Below are 24,365 nucleotides of genomic sequence, written 5' to 3'. Positions count from 1 at the left end.
GAAACAGGCTCCATGCAGGAAGCCTGACGTGGGACTCGATCCCGGGTCTCCAGGATTGCACCCTGGGCTGAAGGCGGCGCTAAACCGCTGAGCCACCTGGGCTGCCCAATTTAATGTTTTCTTATAGCCACATTAAAAAAGTAAAAAGAAACAGGTGAAATTTTAATAATATATTTTATTTAACCCAATATATCCAAAATGTTATTTCTCCAGCATGTAATCAGTGTAAACATACTATTTATGAGATATTTTACAGACTCAGTCTTTGAACTCTGGTGAGGTTTTTACATTTATAGAACCGCTCAATTTGGATGTTCGGTTTTCATTCAGAAGTGTTTGATCTCTGTTTAGATTTCATAAAGTATACATTTGAAAAAGTATATTTGTACTCAATTTGTTCTAGTAACTGAATCGAGTATTGGTTTGTAGATTGAAATTAACTGAAACAAGGGGCACCTGGCTCACCCTGTTGGTAGAGCACATGAGACTCTTGATCATAGGGCCATGAAATCGAGCCCCATGTTGGGGATTAAGTTTACTTAAATAAGTAAATAAATAAATAAAAATGAAATAAAATTAAACTTTCAGTCCCTTAGCTGCAGCAGCCACATTCCAGGTGTTGTGACCCACCAGTGTGGCTACTGGGGACTGTCTGATGGCACATGGGTGGAGATTACCCTTGAGCTGTGAAACCAGTCTGTGTGGCTTCCGGTCTTTACCACTTTCCAGCTGTGTGATTGTGGGTGAGTTACTTAACCTCTCTGTGCCTCTGTTTTCTATATGTCAGATGGGTATTATGATAGTAACTCCTGAATGTCAGCCCTCTGGGTGGTGCCTGCCTGTCACATGATGCAATCAGTAAATGTTTCAAGTTAACCGTGGTGCACCAGTATATTGTGGATTCAATCTAGCTTTGAGTTAGTTTTTAAGTACCAAATAGAGCCAGTGCTAACAGACCTACAAACAGTAGCCAGGTCTAGAAGGTAGTATAGCATAGTGGCTAAGGGCACAGAGCCTAGACTTTCAGTGTTCAGATCCTGACTTTGCTGCTTAATACCCGTGTGACCCTGTGAAGATAATCTCTGTGTCATGATCTTTTTCATTTGTAAAATGGGGTTAATTGGTTGTGGAAGATATAAATGAATATACGTGTCAGTTCCTGGTACCTAGTGTGTGTGCTATTGTCTTATTTGTTATACTATTATTGTCTCAGTCTATTACCATTTGGTAATTAAGATATGAAGCCCTGGAATCTTTAGAACAGAAGTTGCAATGGGTGAGAATGTGCCTAATCTGGCCCGTGGATGTGATTTGTTTCGCTTGCTTACTGTTTAGCCCACAGAGAATTAAAAGTGGAGTTGGTTGCCAAATTTTAAAAATAAGAGAGAGATCAAATAAAAATCCAGATTTCTAGGATTTCTCTTGAAATATCATGAGTGGGAGCCACCTTGGGCTGCTCTTCCCACTTGGCAACAATGGGCTGGAGCTAAAGAGCTGCCCTACCTTGAGGGGGAGGTGAGTTCTGCTATTAACCACACCCCCCACCACTCCCTTTTGCCTCACCCCTGGGCTGCTTCACTCATTTACCTTCCCTGCCTGGCCCCAGGCATAATTTGAGTTTGGGAATCCCAGAGCCCTTGTTTTGATCTGAAGGTAGAATAAAAAAGCCAGTGAAAGCTCCAGTGTAATGGTGCATATGTATTTACACCTGGCTTTTGCAGGATTAACTCGGTGCCTTTAGAGTCAAAGCCATGTCCCTGGGTCTGTGTCGAAGGCATAGGATTGTCCATGACAGCACAGACTTCCTGGCCCATAGTCTGTCCCAGACATTCTCTTCTCAGCTGATGCCAGCTCTATCCTCCAGAGCCGTGTAGTCATCTCCGATTTCTAATGATCTTTCATCCCACATCCTCTTGGCTGTACCTTCAAAATATGTCCAGAATCCGTTTATTTCTACCCCAACTGCCTCTGCCTCCTGCTTCCTCTATTGCCCCTAGTTTAATTTCTACCCAGCAGCCAAAGGGATACACTGTAATAGAAATGAACAGACTTAATCTTTTTAGAGCTGTTTCATGTTTACACAAAAATGAGCAGAAAGCACAGAGAATTCCCATATGCCCTCCTCCCCTATTATTTCTTAAACTTATTTTTAAAGATTTATTTATTTGAGAGAGAGCCTGTATGCAAATACGCATGAACAGGGGGAGGGGCAGAGGGAGAGAATCTCAAGCAGACCCCTTGCTGAGTGCTGGGCCCGATGCAGGCGGACCTCACAATTCCGAGATCATGACCTGAGCTAAAACCACCAGTCGGACACTTAACTGAGTTACCCAGGCTCCCCACTTCTCCCCTATTATTAACATCTCACATTCGTAGAACATTACGACTGTGAACCAATGGTGTAACATTATTATTAACTAAAGTCCTAGTTTACAGTGGGATTTGCTCTTTGTGTTATGTATTGTATGGGTTTTGACAAATGCATAATGTCATGTATCCACCGTGAATAGTTTCTCACCCTAAAGATCTTCTGTGCTCTCTCCTTCCGCTGAACTGCTGGAAGCCACTGATCTTTTTGCTATCTCCATCATTTTGCGTTTCTCAGAATGTCATACAGTATGTAGCCTTTTTAGATTGGCTTCTTTCATGTAGCAGTGTGCATTTACAGTTCCTCTGTGTCTTTTCATGGCCTGACAGCTCATTTTTATTGACAAAAAATATTGCATTGTTTGGGTTCACTACAGTTTGTCTAACATTCACCTTTTGAAGGCATCTTGATTGCTTCCAAGTGTTGGTAATATCTACTATATTTGTTACTGTTTCTGTTGGTTGCCTTGGTTTTCTGTTTGTTTATTTGGGTCTTCCACTCTTCCACTGCTTTTGTTTTAGTTCACCATTTTATATAACTCCAGTTTTTCTCATCTCTTAGATATCAAATATACTTTTCTAAAAACTTTTATTTAGTGGTTGCCCTTGAGTTTGCAGTATGGTTTACAGCCACTCCAAGGGAGGGAGCCTTTTAATGCCTAAGTCAGATCATCTCCTTCTCTTGCTCAGAATCCATAAGGGCCTGCTCATCTCACTCAGATAAAAGTCCTTATGGTGGGCTCCAGTCCTTATCATCTGGCCCTGGTCCTCTCTGAGTCCATCTCCTTCCTCTGTCCTCTTGCTGCAGTCACATTGCCCTCTTTGCTTTTATTCAAAACCACAAGACACCTCCCACCTTCAAGCTTTTGCTCCAGCTGTTCCCTCCACCAGGAGTGCTCTTCCCAGATATTTGGCAAACTCCCTCACCCCCTTCCAGTATTTGTTCCTACCACCCCACTATGTCTCTTGATGACCTCTCTCTTCATATGGTCACACAACCTGCCCCTTAACTGCCCTGGGCCTTTTTGATGCTGCCGTTTTCTCCCTAGCTCAAGTCACCTTCTGAACAACCTACTTAATTTACTTGCTGTGTGTATGGTTTGTTGGCCATCTCCCACCATGAGAATGTCCACCCCACAAGGCAGAGATGATTTGGGTCTCTGCTGTCCTGAGTGCCTGGCACAGAGCCAACCCATAGCAGGTGCTCATAACTGTTTGTCAAATGAATGAGGACACAGGTGAGTATTGGCTGCAAAATGTCTTTGGAAACAAATTTTTTAGTGTTGTGCCAAGAATCATAGAATCAGGACCATGCTGTTTGGAGGATACCGAGACTCCCCCAGGTCCTTGTGCTAAGTCAGGGATCAGAGTAAAAGGAGCCACGGAAAGCCATTCAGCTGGCAGTCCTGACTGGGTAGTTTCTTAACTGTGCATAGGAGGCCCACAGATTACCAGCTTCTGTGGATAATGTGTGCTTGTCCCTAATTCGCCCTTGTGAGCAGCCTGATTATTTTTATTTTTATTTTTTTTAAATTTTTATTTATTTATGATAGTCACAGAGAGAGAGAGAGAGGCACAGAGACACAGGCAGAGGGAGAAGCAGGCTCCATGCACCGGGAGCCCGACGTGGGATTCGATCCCGGGTCTCCAGGATCGTGCCCCAGGCCAAAGGCAGGCGCCAAACCGCTGCGCCACCCAGGGATCCCGCAGCCTGATTATTGATCAGCTCTTCTGGGGGTGGGGAGCAGGAGCAGTGGGAGAAATGGCCTTGCTTGGCCTCTGCTGTAGACCAACTTGATGGGTTCAAAGAGGGAGTGATGGGCTGGAAGTCACTGTGCTGGAAACAAGTTAGAATACTTGGGTCCCCTCCGTAATCCTGCTGGGTCAGTGTTGGTTGACTTGTCTTGGTCAAGGGAGCGAGCATCCTTACACCAAAGGTGGAGGGGAAGAGGGACCTGCCTACCCTTGGAAGGGGATTATCTAATATCTTGAGGCAGGTGTGCAGGTAGCACTCTGGCACCTGCAGGTTTCAGGCTTCCTGCTACAAATGTTGACCTAACATGCCAAGGCGTGGATAAGGACCCTCCTCTGAGTACTCCTCTTGGCCACTGTCGTTAGCTGGCCTTCTGCTGGGGTCCTCTGTGCAGAGCCCTGGGGCAGGGAACCGACCAGCCTTCTGGCTTGTTGCTGCTCCAACTCTCTCTATCCTCCACATCTTAAGAAGCAGAGCAGGACCTTTCGGTGGTCACCTGTGCTGGCCATGCATCACATTAACATGTATGGACACCTAGTATGCATCATTCACTGTGCTCCGCATGGGCTTTACAAGATAGCATGGTTGTGATTTCTGCCCTCACTTACGTGCAGCCAGATAAGTGGAATCAGGAATTGAGATGCTCAAAGGTGATGTCCAAAATGTTTAGTAACCAGTTCAGCACGGACAGTAGGTGATGAGAATGATGGTGCCTTATAGCATCAGTGTGATTTCAGGAACGCAGCCCTGGAATGGATAGGGATGAGGTCATCCAGGGGCCAACTGGCAAATGCAGAGAGAGGTGCAGCGAGGCTCATGCGTTGGCTCCCATCCCCTCCCATGTTGTACAGTGATTCTTCTTGTTAGTTCTTTCTCCTGTGTTATTGATTCCCAGCAGTAGACACACTCCATTTTAAAAAAAATACCCTAGACCACCATCCTCCACCCCAGCCAGCTACTGCCCAAATTTCTCTCCGTCATAGGAGACGTTCCACAAAAATGTTGACTGTGCTCTTGGCCCTCATTTCTTTGATCTCGCTCCCTCTTGAACCCACTCTAGTCTCACTTTATCCCCTGCCGCTGTATGGAACCTGTCAAAGTCCATTGCCATCTCTCTAACATTTGACTAGGTCACCACCTCCCTGCCTCCTGGTCACTTTCTTCCATTTGCTGTCTCTCCCCAGGCTCCCTGCAGCTGTCTGTTCATCTCTGGACCCCTGGAATTGGGAATGGCCCTGGACCTGGCTCTCAAGCTTACCTTGTTGGCACTCTTACCCCAGGCAGTGTCTTCCAGCTGGTGGTGCTAGAGGCTCTCTCTGCATTGATGATGCCAGCTCATCCCCAGGGCCCCTGACCTGTGGACCCATGTGTCCCACTCAGCAGCCCCTGAGAGACTTCCTGGAGCCTTGAACTCTCTGAGCTCTTCCTTTGGCTTTCCTCATTTCAGAAGATGACACCTTCACTTCCACGGGTGCAGACTCCAGACCTTGGGGTCACTCTTGATGTTTCTTTCCCAAATCTACACCACCATGTCAGTCTCAGCAGCACATGTACTCTGCAGCCCGCCAGCGGATGTGCTGGCTCTACTTCCAAAATCTGTGCCCAAGGCAACCTCTTCTTACTGGGCCCAGGTGACCCTGCCCACCCCAGGACAATGCCAGTAGACTCGAGGGAACGGTGTCAGGGGAGTTGGGACAAGGGGAGTTGTCAATTGGATAATGTCAGTATCCTGTTCCCAGTACCTTGATGGTCTCACTCAGAGCAAAAACCCAAGCTTTGGTCAGGGCCCTTGAGGCCCGAAGGATCTGGCCTCCTGCCTGCCTGTTCTTCCAACATGACAGGCACATTCCTACCTCAGGGGCTGCACTCGTTGTTCCTCTGCCTAGAATGCCCTTCCTCCAGATATTGGCATGGCACTGTCCTTTTTTTCCCCTATATCATTGCTCAAATGCCACCTTCTCAAAGTGTCCTTCATTTGCCAGGCACCCCCCCCCCCCCGAGAAAGCCCCCCTTCCTATCCCAGCCATGCCCCCCCTTTTAGCTTTCTGTTTACTTTGTATCACTTGTCACAGCGCAGTAGCCTTTCCATTGTTGTATCCTACCTTCATGATTTGTGCTTTATCCAAATGCTATGTGTACTGTGATTTATGCAATGCTGTCCTGAGGTTTCCTCACTGCTTTGTGTTCCATTCACACAGATAGAAGACCTAGTGTGGAATATCTGCATAGCTGCAGCATCAATGTGGAATGACCTAAAATTGCAGGCAGTCTCTTTCTGTTTAAGAGTTAAAATGACCCTGATATCTAGGAATGTTTTGAGAAAACTTCCGACTCCTAAGAGTACAGTATTTTGGGGTCATATTTTTGTTGATCTTAAAGTTTACATCTGTGGCAGCTTTTTGGAATCCTCCCACTGCAAGATGGTATTCCTACATCATCTTAAGTGAACCCAGGACAGTACACCTGTTATCTGAGGGCAGTCTTTTCTGTATATTTCTTTTTTTTTTTAAGATTTTATTTATTTATTCACAAGAGAGACACACAGAGAGAGAGGCAGAGACACAGGCAGAGGGAGAAGCAGGTTCTACGCAGAGAGCCCGATGCGGGACTCGATCCAGGGTCTCCAGGATCATGCCCTGGGCTGCAGGCGGCGCTAAACCGCTGCGCCACCGGGGCTGCCCTGTATATTTCTTTACATTGACTCAACTCACTTTTTAATAAACCAACTATTCTCCATCCTAAGCAGTCATATATCTGAGAAATCATGAGTTCAATTAGATTACAGGTCTCCTGTAGTTACACATCATCCCCAACAACTTTACCATTATGGTGGCTTAAATAAGTAAAGGCACTTACTTCTCTCTTATGTGAGTCTGGTGGAAGCATCCAGGGCTGGTGTACAACCAGGGACCGAAGCTCTTGTCTTGTTCTACCATCCCTAGGTAATGCCCCCACCATGTGGTGCAAGATGACCCACATCCACGTCCACATTCCAGCCAATGGGAAGGCACAAAGTGGACTTGGGGACACTCTCCCTTCTTGCCGTCATTTCTCAAATTCTGTTGGCCAGAGCTCAATCACATGACCATATCTAGTTGCAAGGGAAGCAGGGATATGTAGTCTCTACTGGGAGGCTAAATTTTGGGGATTCAACTTATACCCAGGAAGGGGAGAGAGGGAGGATATTGGGTAGTTTCTACCACAATAAGGTGGTTATATATTTTTCTAATAGACATTAAAATAAATGGTGCTAAATAATCTGTTGAGGCTCATTCATATCTAGACCACCTACAGGTGCTGTGTATGTATATCACACTTGAGAAACGTATTATAAGTCAGTGTGCTCTGTCACCCTGTTGGAATCCTTGCCTTATTGGAAGTAGGACATAGGCTTTGCTATTGCAGGATGTGGAGCCTGTTGCTTTTTACTGGTGCCTCCAGGAAAGATTGGACACCCGTCTTCTTGGAGTGGAGAGCTGCTGTGAATATGTATCACTTGCGCACTACTTAGTCCATCCTCTGACTGTCCAGGGGGGCTGCCCGTCAGGGTGGTCAGGCGTGGGTGGGACACAGGAGTGCCACGTCAGTTCCGGAGGCCCGTGCGGATGGATGTCACTGCCACCTCTGAACCTCAGTGTGCCATACTAAGGCTGGGATTTGTCTTAGCGTGGATGCATCAGCTGGAGCCGTTACAAATCCTGATGGGAAGCAGGAGTCCCATCTTAATGACTCGCCAGCTAAGTGCATGATGGCAGCCACATGTCCCAAAGCCAGAAGAAGCTTGTCTGTTAAAAGTTAATGATCTAGGAAGTCTTGACATAAAGTAAAACCTTGAGTGAAATTCCTTGGTGTCGCAGACAGTTAATTCTTTATTAGGTTTTCCTAAGACTGAGATAAAAAGCATTTTATTCTTTTAAAGATTTGCGTTAACATGTCATTGCATTTTATAGATACATTGATCTCCATTTGGCTAATCTGGGACAGGTAATGGAAATCCCTGTGCTGTGGAATGGCAGACAACTTCCTAATACTTTGCTGGCCTGTTATTTTCACTTTGGTGGGAATCGCAAGTCTCAAAGACGAGGCCATCCGGATGAGGCCCACGAGGACAACCCGGGCTGTTTTCGTTTGTAGCTGGCTGAAGCGGAGTCTGTCATCCTCTGCTGCCGTATTTAACAGCTCTATAGACGACAGAGATCATGCCAGGTTGTTTTGTCTGAGAGAGTCTCGTAATGGGCTTTGGGGAGAGAGAAGGAGAATAAGTCAAAGGTTCCAGGCTTCACTAGCTTTGTGCCGCAGCAGTTGCCTACGTGGGGAATCACTCTATTATAGAGTCTCTTGCCAGGCAGGTGAGGCCAGTGGTTAGGGTGGCCCTCTGGGGCTGCAGCCAGGGGCAGACACTGCTCATTTCCACACAGGAATGGGGGGCCAGAGGTGCTGCATCTTCCAGTTCTTCAACTGATGCTGGAAATCTGGACTCAGGAGAAATGTAGGAGATAGATCTAAATTAAGAAATACTATGCAGACTTACCAAAACACACCTGTAGGCCACATTAGCTATTAGAAGCTTTAGTTTTAGCTAATGGTGCATGAGGCTTATTTTTCAATCCTCAGCCAGGACTTCTACCTTGAGCTCTATCTAGACTTCTCTGATGGCCTACCTGACATGTCCCTGGGGGCATTCTCTACTTACCTTGTCTGTGCCCTGAACTCTGTCCTCTTGTAGCATTCCCTATTTCTGTCAATGGCAACTCCATTCTTCTAGCTCCTCAGGCAGAAGAGCCTGAAGCCCTCCGTTATTCCTCTGTTTCTATCCTACCCAAGCCATCAGCAAATTTTGAGGCCCGAGCTTCCATGTCTCTGCAGACTCTGGCCCCTGTGCACCTCGACTGTCCCACTGTGCTAGAACATTTGCACCTGCTACTCCCTCTCCCTGGAACCTCTTCTGTTTTGTCTCTCTCACCTCCTTAGACTTTTATCCCAGTGCCTCTTGCCCAGAGTAGGTTCCTGACCATCCTATCCAACATTGTGATCACTCGCACCACTCCTGCCGTCATTCTTTGTCCCCCTTTCCATCTTTGTTTTTCTTCCTGGCACTTACTACTGTCAAATGTACTATACATTTCATTTCTTGATCTTCTGGTGCTCTTTCTTTTTCCCACTAGAATATCATCTCCATGAGGCCAGGGATTTCTGTGTGGCACCTGGAGAGGGCTCATTTTTAAACAAGTGAATTAAGAGTGTAGATTCAGGAAAATTTTATGCATTACTATTACAAACCTATGGATTTACATGTAATTAATATGTTTCAGTTGTTGTTACCTTTTTAGTTTACATAAGCTTCTTAACTTCTGTTCCTTGGAATCCTTCCTGTAAAATAGGGATGATAGTAGCCAGCCCCGTAGGCTGTTGTTGGACTCAGTGGGCCAACATATGAAAAGCACTTAAAACAGTGTCTGGCAAATAGGAAGAATCATATAAAGGTTTGTATTATGATTATTGCTACTACTATTATTTATCCGAAAATTAAAATATTACAAAAAGGGCTACCATCTTTTGTGATCAACACCCCCAACCACGCTTCTGCTCACTTTTCTCCTTGGAAGTAAACTACTGTTATTAGCCTTTTTTCTTTATTTTAGGTCTTTTATGTGCAGCTAAGTATAAATATATGTACCCGTAGAAAAATATAGTACTTCAAAAAATAAACACTATACTTCACATAATTTTTTGGCAAGTTGCTTTTTTTTTTTCTCTCTCAGTAATACATTGTAGAGATGGTTGACTTCATTCTTTGCTGCCGTTATATATGGTTCCAGGCTATGGACCTGCTCCAGGTTCTGTGGCCATTCCCCACTGGTGGACATTTAAGCTGTTCCCACGTTTCTACTACTATGAACAGCGCTCGCTTAGTATCCTGGTGTCTGTCTCATGAGCGCTTATGCCTTTCTGCAGGGTAGCTACCAGGGCCTGAGGTTGTATCCAAGTGTTTATTCACTTGCCATTTTAATAAATACTACACATCGCCATCTCAAATGCTGTTGCTGCTCACGGTTCTCGCTAGCAGGATGCAAAAAGCCTTTACTTTTTAAAAAAATTGTAATTGTTATTTTGAGAAATAAGAAAAAATATGAAAAGTACAAAGTGTTACATAACAAACATCAATGTACTTTGCACCTAGAAATGTCGGCTGTTAACATTTTGTCACATTTGTCACAAGTCTTTTATAATTTTACTTAACAAATACCCAAACGTTACAGATAAAGTTCTTTTGCACAATTTCATCTCCCTTCCCAGAGGCAGTCACTATTATGAATTTATCATGCACCCTGCAAACCACTTTCATATTTTACTTATATATAGAACCACGAAGAATATATTATGTTTGTGCATTTAAAATTTTTTATTGACCATAGGATTCTGTAATTTGCGTTTTTTCATCCAACAATATATTTTGGAGACCTACCTTAGTCTTTTACCTGCTGTGTAATATTCCATTGTATTTGGAATTGTATCTCTTCTCCAAATGATGGGCATTTAGGCTGAATTCTAGTGATCTACGATTACAGCCAGTGGTGTGATAAACATCCTGGTCAGGGAACGTTCAGATTCTTCATTACATATTTTTACAATCTTTCGGTTTTATATACTATACAGGACAGGGTGTCATCTTTTCATAGACACAGAAACCTTGAAAAGAAAAATATAATTTTATCTTTTTTTTCCCTACCTGTCAGATGACTGTTCTTTCAAGGATAGGAAGCTTGGCTAATTTGCAGCTTGCTTTCATTAGTTTAGATATTGTTGTTGCTAATGTACCTCAAGGTGGAAAATTTCTATACTCTGGGATCTAAATTTGAATCTTTTTGTAGTGTGTGTTTTCATTCCTTCAACTGGTATTTGCCACGTGCCTCTTCTGTGGCAGGTGCCATTCTCACAGGCAGATGTGGGTTTCCATTCTGGGGACATGGACAGAGTAACAGGTACAGATCAGCATCTTCTCTTCCCCTCCCAGGGTTCATTTCTCAAGAGCAAATGATGTGTTTCCTTGGCAAGGTCTGTTCCCAGCTGAGCTCTTGAGGGGTTGTATGGCAAGCAGTTTCAGTGTGAGTAAACCTAAAATTTCAGAGAGTTGTGTTCTGATTATCTGTTGGTGCATAACAAGCCACTCTGAAACATAGTGGCTTCAAACAGCGATGGCATTTATTTTGCTCGCTAATCTGCAGTTGGGGCAGGACTTGGCAGGGACAGCTGTCTCTGTAGTGTTTGCCATTCTCTGGGGTAGTGGGAAGGAATCATTTGAAGACTCACTTACGTTTCTGTGGGTTGATGCTGGCGGTCAGCAGGACTTCAGCTGCCCTGTGGCTGGAAGTCCTCCATGTGGCCTTCCTATGTGCCTGCCTGACTTATTTACAATAGGGTGGCAGGTTGGGAGGCTGAGCCTCCTGGGAGGACCAGTCAGGAACGGCATCGCCTCTTATGACTTAGTCTCAGGACTCACCCAGAGTCACTGCTGCTGTAGTCTCAGGCTGAGGAGGCTCCAGGGCAGGGGCCCTCCTATCCATGAAGGTGTGTGATGCCCACTGTAAGAAGGGCACATGGGATGGACACATTTGTGCAGTGGGCAGTAGCATCCACATGAGCTGTGCAGAGCAATCCTTAGTCCTGTATATGCAGGCAGCCCAATGTTCCAGTGGGCAGGGACTTGAGTGAGACCTGTGTGGAGGTAGCCGTGTGGACAGTGGTTGGGATCTTAGCAGAGTCTTTGAGGGCTATTGGATGCATCCAGACATTGCATTGTTTCCTTAATGCCCCATAATATCCGTTGTCCCTATCATTTCACAGATAAGGAAACTGAGGTTCAGAATCCTTGAGTAAGCTCCAAGATCCACACAGTTAATAAGCAGGGAGCCTTGGGTTGGACTTCAGAAACCTGTTAGACTCCCTGCCTCTGTCAACATATCCACCCCCTTCCTCCCGGGAGGTCAGGCTTCTGTTTTGCTCTGAAAGCTCCCAGTTGTGGGACTCCATGGGGCCGTCTCTGAGTGGCCACTTGGTGTGGTAGGCCTCTAGTTACCATGGTGACCATAGCCAGCCACATAGAGAGACACTTTTGACCTTTTTTCCTCTGCCCCTCCCCGCCTGCACACTCCGAGGTTCGGGCTCTTACTTAACAGAGAGACGCAGTGCATTTAGAGGCTTCCGATGGGCACCTCCTGTCCATCTGCTAATGGGCTTGTTGATTTGAGAAATGGTCTTAGGATGTCTCCTTGACTCAAGGCACGAGCTGGGCAATTATAAAAATGAAATATGATGTCATGTCAGGCAGCCCATCACCGAGCTCTGGTGTCTGAGACTGTTCAATTATCTTTACCTGTTTCCAGGGATTCCAAACCTTTCAATAAAAGACCTTTCAGGGTGGGATTTCTCCTGCCTGCTCACTCTTCTAGGCTATTTTGGGATGATGGGGTAAGACATACTCACATCTTTTTCTTCGACCATAATTGAGCATCAAAGGTGGTGTGTGTTGGTGTTTGCAGAAGAGTTCTGTAGCCAGTGGCCCTTTGAACGGGAAGTTCTCTTACGAGGATGTCCCTGGCTCTTACCGCTCCCCCTGTGTGGCATCTCTGTGTATTAGTCATAGAGGGTCTGGGCCACCGTTGTAGAAGGGAGACCGTACTAACCTTGGGTTAGGAGGGGAAGCTGCTGCTGGTTAGGAATGTTGGTTTAAAATCAGAGTTAATTGGGATTTAAATTTATTTAAATAAACATGAAAATGTTACATTCACAGAACACATGTGGCATCTGCTGGGGCGATTTCCATCCTTCCAGTTTGCTCAGGTTGTAGTGGGTCAGGCCACACTGTAGTGTTAAATACCCCTGGCGTGACAGTGGCTTCTCTCCCACCCCATTCAAGCCCCATCACACCCTGCCTGGAATCTGCCTCTTCACATCTTCTTGCTTTCATGCTGGGCTCTTTACCATCTAGCCTTATCAAGGAGCCTTTAAAAAGTGAGTAAAATCTTGCTGTCCTTCTGCTCAAAACTCCCAACAAATAGGGTAGAGAGTGGCAGGTCAGAGGGCAGGTCAGAGGCCCCACTGATGAGGGCCGGGAGGTTAGATAAGGAATATGATGAACCTTTTTTAAAAAAGATTTTATTAATTTATTCATGAGACACACACACACACACACAGAGGCAGAGACACAGGCAGAGGGAGAAGCAGGCTCCCTGTGGGGAGCCTGATGTGGGACTCAATCCCAGGACCCCTGAGCCAAAGGCAGACGCCCAGCCACTGAGCCACCCAGGCATCCCTATGATGCACTTTTTTTTTTTTTTTTTAAGCAGCCTTATGTTTTATTCCTGGCCAGGGACTTCGTGAGAAGTAGCTCAGTGAAGCTAGAGTAGTATCTCCTGTCACTGCTGGGGCCAGATCTGACTTCCAGGGACTGCCAAGTGAGAGATGGGCCAGATCAGAAAGACATTTCAGACTGAACTGATAGGCACATGATGTAAAGGATAAAGTAGAAGCTCCTATGGAAACAAAAGAGCCCCTGGCAGTCTGTCCTAGGTCAGGTAATAGGGAGTGGTGGGGACTGTGGCAGAGGGAGAACATGTGCTCTTCCTGTAAGAGACAACCTGACACCAGCCACTGTGGTCCTATGAGAGCGCGGCTCTAATCCTGCCAGATCTTTCAGTTTTCAAGAGAAGCCAGTGGTCTCGCCTCGTGGCCACTCCCTGTTTTTGTTTTTGAGTATTGCTATGAACTCATGGATTTTAACATACTTGACGAGTTTCATCTGTTGAGTCATTCATTGTTTGGAAGCTCTAAATCATCCCAGATTTGCAGCTTTAGCCAGCAAGCACGCCTTCAAGCTGGCTCATGTGTCCTTCTGACATGTCCCTGTCAGTTTTGGAGTGCTTTCCTGTTTCCTGGCATGAGCTTTTCCAGGTTCATCTGGTATATTTACTGCTCCAGACATGGAACCAACCATTTCTCTAAGAAATGGATTTGAGCTCTGTTTTTAAAGGTTGGCAATAAACCCACATTCAGAATGAAAGCTCGGCTATAGCCAAGTCTGTTTGTGGGGTGGCCCTCTGGAGTCCCTAGGTTGCAGTTTCAGCATCATTGGGAGAGCCCCAGGCTGAATGCCATCACCCTGGAGAGATTGGCCTCTGCTCTTAGGGCCTGCTGGGCTGATGAACAGCCCAGCTAATGTGTCTGGACAGTTGCATTCCACTTGGGGCAGTCACCCAAAAAGTGTCTGAAATGCACTTTCCCTGAGAGCTGCCTCACAGGCTCCATCTCAGAAATCTGTCAAGACTCAGGTGTGGATTCTGAGGCGAGGGAGCTGACTGCTGTTCCATTGTCCATTGTCATGGAATTACGTGTCTGGAATGGCTTGTCCCTAATGCACAGATCTTAAACCGATGGATGCATCTTCCTTTAAACCTTCTGCCTCTCCTGGCAGCCACTTCCCACACCTCTGCCACGTGGGCCACTGGTGCTTCCTGTGTTTATTCAGAAGACTGTAGATGCTGCAGCCGCGGACTCTGTACGGCTTCTCTCTAACATCTGCAGCGTGAGCTTGGGCTGAGATACCAGTACCCTGGTCCTGGCTTGGTGATGCACCAGATTCGGAAGTTTGGACAAGCTGCCTAACTAACCCTCCTGTGCCTCAGTTTCCTTACCTTGAAAGTGGAGACGGTATGAATATCTGCCTCAGAGCATTGTGCTGATGAGTACATGAGTTAATACTTGTAAATCTCTTAGAATAGTGGCTGAAACACAGCAAAGGTCGGTACACCTTTATGACATTTATGATTATTGGGATCTCTGAGTCTAGGCAGGCGCCAGCAATTCCTGGATTGCGAGTTGCCTGGGCCAGTACATTTCTTTTCTCCTTTTCCTTTTTTTCTTGGCTTTTCTGTCATTCTTGACCCCCCCCCCCCTTTATTTCATTGGTTAAAAGGATTTTCCTGCCATACACAGCCTGGGCTGGCTTCATGGATACGGGACATGCTCAGTGACCCCAGGCGCCAGAATCAGGAGGGTCCTGTGCTTTGTTCAATGCTCTGTCGTCACCGTCATGAGATCCTTAATTTTTGAACAAGGGCTCTTGTGTTTTCACTTTGCACTAGTCCCCTTGAATCGCGTGGTTGGAGTTTTGTGTCACCAGGGTGGTGCTGGCTGCTGGGGCATCTCTGTGTGTCCCTGTCTCCTGGCACGGGATGGACTTGCAGGAAGTGCCAATGGCATGGAGTTCCTACTGCCTGAGACCCGTGCATCTGTTCTTTTCTCCATCTCTCTCTCTCTCTCTCTCTCTTTTTTTTTTTGTCTCGGTCTCTTCATCCAGCACCTGCCTAGGCTGCATGTGAGCTCGTGTGTGATGGTGCGCAGAAAACTGGCTGAGCCCGTGGAGAGGGTCTGATTTTGCTGTTTTCCTGACTGTCTCACTCCAATTCCTGGCCTCCTGCCCTTTGTGAGCCAACCTTGACGTGACCTGTGGGCGTCTGGAAGCGGTACTGGGAGCTGGCTTTCTTGGGATACTGGTATTTTGACAAGAATCAGCAGTGATGACACCACCAGCAGATGCTGACATCTGGCACCCACCCTAGACTGTTTGGGGGCAGGTCCTGTGTAGACTCTGCCTTCTGTCCCGGGTGAGGAGGGGTACCAGGACCCAGGTCAGCTGGGCTGCCTGCACTTCCTGGGTGCATCTGGGTACCTAGGTGCCTCCTGCACACAGGCTCATGGAGGCAGGGCGGCGAGGGGGCGGATTTGCTCAGTTTCTTGCTGTAGGAGCCTGAGCCAGTGAATTCTTGAAGCTGGGAACAGTGAGGTCGTGAACCCTTGCAAGGGGCACAAAGATCTTTTCTTCCAGCCCAAATTAGCAAAATTGCCAGAGGCTGTGGTCATTTTTCAGTTAAGTCTGAGGGGTTAGGAGTTGGAATGAACTTCTCTTTCTTTGGTGCAAATGACTAGGTCGCCTGCCTGTTCTTTCATTAGATTAGAATCAAAAGAAACTAAGAAACATCTTTGTGTGGAGTGGGTCTCCATGGCTTTGCTGCTGGTTGGGAGGTCTGCAGAGCCACTGCAGGGAACGAGGTGACACGGGTGGAGGCAGCGTGCGTGGGCGCTGTATTTGCAGGTGGGGTTGGCGCCCCATCTCCTCCAACACCCTCTGCATTTCTCCCTGCTTGCTAAACTCCATACTGCCCTTCTGGCCCAGCTCCTGCTTGGGCCCTGCTTCCCAGTTATTCCTGGTGTTTTTTCAAGGGTGAGTCCCAGTCGGGGCTCTCAAACCACATCTCACAGAGGCCAGTAGGAGCTCAGAGTGTGCAGCCTGCATCTGCCTGGGTTTGAGTTCTGGCTCTACTTCTGGCAGCTGTGTGGCCTTGAGCAAGTGAGTCTACCTCTCTGGGCCTGCATTTTCTCACATGTAGAAGCTGGTCAAGGTACCCCCAGTATAGGGAGGATGAGTGCAGGTTAATACACGTCCTGCACTTGGGATGGCACCTGGCAAAGAGTGAGCACCAGGTAAATATTAAATGCTGATACTCAGATTCTTATAGAATGTTTCATAGCTTTGCATGTACCTGCATAGAAACAGGCTCTCTTCCTTCTCCTCCTCCTCCTGTGAGTTGTTGATGTGCAAAAGCACTCATGGGGCTTGCGGCTGGGTGGTTCCAAGGTGGAAATGTTCTCTCTCACAGCCCTTACCCTCACCTTTCTTGGGCTCAGAATAGGACATAGGTCCTGGTCCTGCCATGTCTGTGATGGGTGACTGTTGGCCAGTCACCTGGCCTACTAGCTGTGCACCCTGAGCTCCTCTCATTCTGGGGTTGCTGGGTGGCATGGGTGGGCATGACCACTCGGCCTCCAGGTCTGCCCTGGCTGATCTGGGGAGCTCTTATTGGTTCTCTTTGTTGGCTTTCCCTGTGAGGAAGCTGTTCTTTCCTTAAACAACTCAGAAACACTTCTAGGAAGTGGAAATGCAAAGGTAAACGAGTCATATTCAAGAATTGTTTCTTAAAACATTGTCTATCGTCGCAGAAACTTGGAAGCAACTTAAATATCCAGCCGGAGAATGGCTCCATATGGTATTTCCATACAATGGAATACTACATGATAGCAGAACGAGTGGGTGACAGCAACATGCATTAGTAGATGTGAATTTCATGAATATATTGTTTTTTTTTCATGAATATATTGTTGTAGAAAGTGCAAAGGGCAGAATAGTAGAGTATCATATTATTTACACAGAGTTTAAAATTCTGGATATGGCACAACATATTGCAGCAGAAGTAGACATTATATTCTGTAATCAAAGTAAAAACAGACACAGCCCAATGAACTCCCAAGTTCTGGAAGGGTTGGCTTCTGGAGTAAAGAAGGAATGTGGTAGGGGCTTTCCACTGTATTGGGTGATGTTGTTCTTCAATTGAGTGGTCATACATGTGCATTCATTGTGTTGAAACCCTTTTGTAAATCTTAAGTATCATATAATAATACTTTTAAGGACATTTTGTCTGAACAAAAGTTTTTAGAGCTAAAGTGGTACTGGGCTGGATATCCTTGACTTCCTCCCCAGAACTGACCCTCCAGGATCCTCTGCCATCAGTGACCTTGCTTTTTTCCAGGCAGTCCAGGAGGTATACAGGTTAAATATCCTGGTGACCGTGTACAGAGCTGACTCCTCTGTGGTGTCCATTTCCTCTGGTGTAAGCTGGAGAGAGTTTAGTTTCTATGACTGGAACTCACAGGGTTGACTCGGGCTTTGCTGGGGTGGTGTCATGTGCAGAGCACCTGGCTCAGCTGGGCACGTGGGGACTGCGGTGCACAGTATGTGCCGTTAATGATGGGGACACACAGTGGTTTCATCTATAATATGAAAGGGATGGTAGAGGGAAGGAAAGGGGGAAGTAAAGGGGGCCCCCCCAACAGAAACTGCTGCTTTCCTAGTTCCTAACGCGTCCTTGTTAAAGAGGCTACTGTCTCAAGTTCAAAGCCCCACAAGGACCAGTTGGTTCTGAATCACACTGCTTCCAAGTCTTCTGTTTTGGTCACACATAGTACTTCTTTTCTCTTGGCCACGGGCTGACCTTGACCCATCATAGATCCCGTGGCTAATGGTGACCCCAGACTAACCTCTCCTCTTGCCACTATGGCACTGACCCTGTGGTTCCTGTCAGGGTGAGGACTGGGCTTCCCTCCCTCTCTTTGACACAAACTGATGGAGGCAGCCTGTTCACTTCTGCTCAGGTGTGCTTTCTCTCTGAAAGTGGAAAGGCTGGACCCTGAGGGCAGGAGCTTTGTTCAAGAGGGAGCCAGGAGGGCAGGCTTGCTACCCACTGGAGCAAGAATATGGGTCCTGTGGAGGGATGCGCGGGGTTCTGACCATCACAAAGTGTGGGGTTTGCATTGCATGCAGGAATGCTGCCCAGGCTCACCTACATTTTCATAGGGCTGGCCAGAGAAGGTGGCCTTGTTAGTGCCACCTTGTTAGTGCCTTGTTAGTCAGGCTATTCCATACCAGGCAGGACAGCCTTGGAGTGCCAGTTGTTTATCAGAACTCTCTGGGAATGCCAACAGCCCACACCTGGGAAACTTGGACCTCCTCCTGTGGGAGAGCAGGGTTCCCGGTCCTGTAGGAAGCTGGGCTTCTAGTCTAGGGAACCCTGAAGCACACCCTCAGTCTTGATTGGACAGCCGTGCTCTCCTGACCACCTTCTTGCTTCGTGGTTTGCCTGGGACCTGGATCTGGGATACTTTGTCCTGATGGGTGAAATCCCATTCCCCCCACTCTGAGGATGCAGAGGGCCCTGTTTATTATCACAGAGAGCCCAATTTAATTATGGGCTCATTTTATTATGAAATGCTGAGAAATGATGATATCAGTAAGTACATTTTTGGTTTCAAGGTATAGGAACCACTAAGCAGGGACGATAGGAATCTATTGATTCATATAGTTGAAGAGCAGAGGGATAAAGCTTCGGGTACGGCTTGATTCAGCTATTCAAATATTGTTACCAGGACCTAATATTTCTCCTTGTCTTGGATTTCCTCTGAGGATGGGCTTTATTCTGTGCATCCTGTGGGCATGAGATGGCCTTTCAGTCCAGCCCAAAAGGAAGAAGGAGTTCTTGCCAAATATTTAAAGCTGAAGTCCTGTGCCTCATGATCATTGGGCTGGTCATTGGTCTCTGATTGGCCAGGCTTGGGTCAAATACCAAAAGAGTGGAGTTGCCAGTACCTGAAATATGGAGAAGGGAGGAGGTAGTTCCCCAAGCAAAACTGGAGTGTAGTTACCAGACATGGGATGGATGCTGAGGAGCTAAATAATCCCACGTGTCCACAGTGATTCAGAAGAGAGCTGCTGGTCTTGGGACAGCACAGCTCGCTGTTTTGAACAAGGACCCAGCCTCCCTTCATAATGTCTGGGTCTTGAACTCAGCCTCCAGAACTTGGGTCCTGGCCTTCCTCTGGGAGCACCATGCTGGAACCGTATCAACAATAGCCCAGCCGGTGAGGGCGTCTAACTCCACAGCCTCATTCATACAGGCACCAGAGAGGAAATAGGAGCAGAGAAATTGCTGGCCTGTGTTAAATTTAGATTTATTCTGTTGAGCTAATTGTAATCTTTATTTGGTCCCAAGTGATTCATTCTTATCGTTCTTATTATAGCTGAGAAAATTAATTTTTATTCTACCATAAAGGTGGCTGTAATAATCTGGGTTCAGGGAGGGGGATTACTTTAATAAGATTTGCCAGTAGGCTTTGAAACAGTCAGCTTTTATTAGCGTGTGGAGCTGCCTGTGGCGCTGGGTAAGGTGTGAGAGGGTCAGGGTGGGATTGCCAGGGTGAGCTCAGCAGGAAAGGGGACAGGTGTGTTTGCTCTGTCAAGAGTTTGGGCATGTTCTCCTTCCTGTCTTTAAGTTCAGGGAATGCTCTGACCTGGGGTGGTGGGGGTGGTGGGTGATGAGCTGAGTGGATCTCATCATCTTTGACCAACTTAATGGAAATAGATGGGTGGACATGAATCACAAGCCTGCTGTACAACTGAGTGTGCCGCAGTGGGACCTGGGAAGACCCCTCCCAAGGTCAGGTCAGCAGCTACACAGAGGGACCCTGGGGATTGGAAGGCATGCCCCTTCTGGAGAAGGAGCAGGTTTCAGACCCATCATTTATTTGTAATTCCAAATCCTGGAAGTTCTGAAAACTGAAATGTTTTGGGTAAAATTTCAGCAGATTTATTTGGTGGTAGAACTTATATGAACTCATTTATAACTTTATTTCATTAAGTATGAGTGTTCATATCTTTTACTTTAGAACTACTAATATGTTTGATTAAAGGATGCTGCTCCAGATCCCACTAAGGCAGTGTATGCATTGTATTGCCTTTCTAAGTCAGGAGAGTTAGAAACCAGGAGTTCTGGAAAAGAGTTGTCATATTTTCATGGAATGCTGACCCACCATTGTCAGATTTTTCTGATTTTTGGGAGAGAAACTAGAGTTCCTGATTTTTTTTTTTTGAGTTCCTGATTTTTATGAGATGTCACAATTTTTTTTAAAAGATTTAATCTTAAGTTATCTCTACACCCAACATAGGGCTCAAACTCACAACCCTGAGATCAAAAGTCTGGCTGTACCAATCGAGCTAGCCAGACACCCCAGATTTCTCAATTTCTGTATGTAACTATTAAAGTTAATTTTTTTATGGCAGAAAATATCTTCTAACGATTAGTCGTTAGGGAAATGCCAATTAAAAACCATAGTGAGACACTGTCACCAACGAATGGAATGGCTAAAATAAAAAAAAAGTTGATGGTAACAAGAATTGGTGAGGATGTGGAGAAACTGGAACCTGCTTACATTGTTGGAGGAAGTCCCACGGTGCAATGGCTGTGGGGAACTTTGTGGCAATTTCTTAAAAGTAGAACATACACTTACCTATGACCCAGCTATCAGCCTTAGATATCTACTTAAAAGAAACAAAAGACTGTTCATAAACGTTCATCACAGTTTTATTCATCAATTGCCCCAAACAGGAAACAATCCAAATGTTCATCAACTAGGGAGTGCATGAACACATTGTGGCAGGTCTAGACAGTGGGATCAAAAAGAATGTGGTACTAATACATCAGTGACACGGTTGACTTTCAGATAATTATGCTGAGTGAAGAAGCCAGGCACAGAAGTCCACATACCGTATGACTCCATATGTGCACCCATTTCTAGAACAGGCGAAACTATAGAGACAGCCTGCAGATCAGTAGTTGCCTGGGCCTGTGGGTGGGAATGGGGATTGCCTGCCAACAAGCATAGGGAACTTTTTGGGGTAAGGGAAGCATTCTAAAAGTGGATGGAGGGGCCGGTTGCACAACTGTATAAATTTACATTGAACTGTACAGTTAAAATGGGTGCATTTTAGGGTATGCAAAGTGTGCTTCAGTAAAACTGTTAAAATATTTGAAGACCGGGCACCTGGGTGGCTCAGTTGATTAAGCCTCTGGCTTTGGGTCAAGTCATGATCCTAGGGTCCTAAGACTGAGTCCCACATTGGGCTCCTTGCTCAGCTGAGAGCTTGCTTCTCCTCCCTCTGCAGCTCCCGCTGCCTGTGTGCTCTCTTTCTGTCAATTAAATAAATACAACCATTAAAGAAAAACAATTAAAAAAATAAAATATTTGAAGACATGTACATTCTAAAAATGATTCTAACTTTTAAAAAAGTGATTAGAATGGTTATAATAAACAAAATTCTGCACTATATTCCAGCAGTCCAGTTTCCTTTGGTGCAGGCAACCCATATCATTAGCTACCCCCCCACACCCCATGTTCAGAGCTATTCTGTACATGGAAAAGCACGTAATTATATTTTTCTGTGTGCAAAAAAATGGTATAGTTTGCTTTTCCCTCTCAAATAATAGTAGACCAAATACTGTTTTGTTGTTTTTTACCTAACAGAGGGTATATCTTGGAGATCTTTCTCTAACATAAGGAATTATAGCTTTCACGTGCTGTCATTTTGCATTTCATCATTTGGTGGCCACTCCTCTACTGATGGACCCCTGGCTTGGTTCCAGGCTTTGGCCACTACAACAATGCTTGGCCAAATTACCTAACCTTTTAGTGGACCTAATGGTAGCAGTGCCTACTTCATATATTGTTGAGAGTATGGAATGAGCTAGTGTAGAGAAAGTGCTTAAAGATTTTTTTGGGGGTGGTGCGTGGGTGGCTCAGTTGGTTAAGCGTCTCCTTTTTTTTTTTTTTTAAGATTTTATTTATTTATTCATGAGAGACACAGAGAGAGAGAGAGAGAGGCAGAGGGAGAAGCAGGCTTCCATGCAGGGAGCCCGACGTGGGACTCGATCCAAGGTCTCCAGGATCACAGCCTGAGCCAAAGGCAGATGCTCAACTGCTGAGCCACCCAGGGGTCCCTAAATAAAATCTTTAAAAAAAGATTTTTTTTTTTTAAATTTAGAGAGAGAGAGAGAGAGGGAGTGAGAGAAGAGGCAGAGGGAGAGGGAGGAGAGAATCTTAAGCAGGTTCTTTGTTAAGTATGGAGGCTGTTGTGGGGCTCGATCTTACAACCCTGAGATCATGGCCTGAGCCGAAGTCACAAGCCAGACGCTTAGCTGACTGAGCTACCCAGGTGCCCCAGCATACAGAAAGTGCTTAGGCTGTTCCTGTCAATCATTAGCTGTATGGTCATCTCCAAGAAGAACCTTGTATGTATGTCATTTCACATGTGTGCAGGTATATTAGTAGGATAAGTTCTGAGAAGTGGGGTTACTCAATCCAAGGGTACATACAGATTATTTTAGATGGGTTTTGCCAAATTATTTTATTCCTTCCAGTGTGTCCTCATAGCCTTACCAAATGGCACCAGACTCTAAAGTCTGGTCTTTTAGACTTTCGTCAAAGTAAAGATGTGGGCAAAAGTAAAAAGTATGATGGGGGATCTCCTAGTTTTGGGGGGGAAAGATCCCAACGTCAATGGGATTTGAGCAAAACTCCTTTGGGCCAATTCTTGTTCTAGGCTCGTTGGTGTAGAAAGTTTTCTGCCTGAAATGCAAGACAGCATGTGTGGGGTTCTTTCCACAAAGGTAGCAAGTCACGAGGAGAGGAAGATATTGAGCCTGGAGCACTCTATCACATTTACAATTTTTGCAAATTCAATCAGGAATGCAAATGGTTTCTCAGGACACATCTGCCAGTTGCTTACATCTTTCATGCCCTGGCAACATACGGGTGAGGTAAAAACACAGACACTTGAAACCCAGAGAAAAGCACATCCCAGCCAACAAGAAGCCTTTTGAGTTCTCGTCAAAACATGAGTATTTTGTTACACCATAGAATGAGAGAAGCATCTCAAACCAGGCAGGAGCAGGACGACATTAAAAGCACTAGCTTTCCTGGGGTTCTGGTACAGATCAGCTTGTTTTGGGTCTCACTGTTTGGATAGAAGTGGCAACATTGGAGAAATGATTAGACAGTAATCTGTTTGTCAATGTATTTATTCATTAAATGTTCAAAGAATTATTATTTGAATGCATGGATTGTGGCATTTGAAAGTCATTGATCAGGGATTTGACATTTTTGCAAAGAATTCTAGAAACATGAGTCCTCTCTTCCCTGCTCTGAAGCTCGCTGAACACCCTGAAGAGGGGGTTCACTTATTGTATTTTGCCCCTTACCCTTTGCTGTCTCGTAAGGACCTTTCTGTTTTCTTTTTCGATCTTTGGGCTCCCTGTCTTTTGGGTGGGAGTTTCTCTTTATACACAAATTGTGGAACCTCTCGGGCTGCCATGGGCTCCTCTTTGATGCACCTCACAGGACAAGTCGTGTGTATACAAGGGTTCCTCACACTGGAGGTGGCAGCTCCATCGCAGCTCAGACTCTATCTCCAAGGCCCTGGTTTCCCACTGGCTCCCGTTTGCCTTCCCTAGTGCTGGCTCCAGCCAGTGCCCCTGCACCTCTGGGTCCCCCTCAGTGTGGTGACGTCCCTCAGCAGTTCTGGGCTGGCCTCCCCACACCACATTGTCCCTGGGATGAGGGGAGGGCCCCTTGGGAGCTTCTGCCCACGTCAGAATGTTTCTGTCTTCTTTAATGCCCCTCATTGGGTCATGTGACCACTGATGACCAGATAACTCAAGTTTTCTCCAAAGGGAGAAGAGAAATAGATATTGGGAAGGCAAAGAACAAATACCTGATAATTTGAAAAAGACTCCTGTGGGTCTGG

General features: G+C 46.0%; 1 protein-coding gene across 1 annotated transcript in view; it reads left to right on the top strand.

Moving 5' to 3' along the window:
- The window catches only part of TMEM132B (transmembrane protein 132B), a 371,304-nt gene that overhangs the window by 108,051 nt on the left and 238,888 nt on the right, over positions 1-24,365 (top strand). The gene's annotated exons all lie outside the window — the stretch shown is intronic.

This window comes from Canis lupus, chromosome 26, assembly GCF_003254725.2.
Source record: "Canis lupus dingo isolate Sandy chromosome 26, ASM325472v2, whole genome shotgun sequence".
Classification (NCBI taxonomy): Eukaryota; Metazoa; Chordata; class Mammalia; order Carnivora; family Canidae; genus Canis; species Canis lupus.
This window is presented reverse-complemented; position numbering and strand designations above follow the sequence as displayed.